Here is a 1,296-nt window from a genome sequence, read left to right as displayed (position 1 = left end):
TTCGAAAATTTGACATAGTACTACCTGAAGATCCAGAAATTCCTCTCCTGGGCATATACCCAGAAGCTGTTTCAACTTATAATAAGGATACATGCTCCACTATGTTCATAGCAGCCTTATTTATAATATCCAGAAGCTAGAAAGAACCCAGATGTCCCTCAAGAGAGGAATGGATACAGAAAATGTGGTACTTTTACACAATGGAGTACTACTCACGTATTAAAAACAGTGAATTCATGAAATTCTTAGGCAAATAGATGCATCTGGAGAATATCATTTCTGAGTGAGGTAACCCAATCACAAAAGAACACACATGTAATGCACTCACTGATAAGGGGATATTATCCCAGAAACTTAGAATATCCAAGACACTATTTGCAAAACACATGATCCTCAAGAAGAAGGAAGACCAAAATGGATACTTTGGTGAATACTTTGTTCCTTCTTAGAATGGGGAACAAAATACCCAAGGAAGGAGTTACAGAGGCAAAGTTCAGAGCTAAGAGGGAAAGAAAGACCATCCAGAAAATGCACCACCAAGGGATCCATCCCATATACAACCTCCAAACCAGACACTATTGCATAATCCAGGATGATTTTGCTGATAGGACCCTGATTTAACTCTGTCTTGTGAGTCTATGCCAATGCCTGGCCAATACAGAAGTGGATGCTCACAGTCATCTGTTGGATGGAACACAGGACCTCTAATGAAGAAGCTTGAGCAAGTACCCAATGAGCTAAACAGGTCTGCACCCCTATAAAAGGAACAATGAGATGAACTAATCATTACCCCCCAGAGCTGTGTCTCTAGTTGCATATGTAGCAAAGGATGGCCTAGTTGGCCATCAATGGGAGGAAAGGCCCTTGGTCTTGGGAAGATCATAGTACAGGGGATTGTCAGGGTCAGGAAGCAGGAGTGGGTGGGCTGGGGTGCAGGGTGGTGGGAGTTTATAGGGGGCTTTGGGGATAGCATTTGAAATGTAAATGAAGAAAATATGTAATAAAAAGATATAGGAGAAGAAAAGTAAAAAAAATGCAGTTTGTGGTTGAGTAGTTTATCTATAATTATATGAGTATGTGAACTAAAATTACATATCCTAAATCTATAAAAAAAATAGGATCTCCTAAAATGTGTCACACTGACATAAAGAACATTCCCAAGAGTCCTTTTCAAACTGTCTTCTTTCTTAGGAGAGATAGAGAGAGAGAGAGAGAGAGAGAGAGAGAGAGAGAGAGAGAGAGAGAGAGAGAGAGAGAGAGAGAAAGAAAGAAAGAAAGAAAGATGGCAATAATGAC

This window comes from Mus caroli, chromosome 17 (genome assembly GCF_900094665.2).
Source record: "Mus caroli chromosome 17, CAROLI_EIJ_v1.1, whole genome shotgun sequence".
NCBI lineage: Eukaryota > Metazoa > Chordata > Mammalia > Rodentia > Muridae > Mus > Mus caroli.
This window is presented reverse-complemented; position numbering follows the sequence as displayed.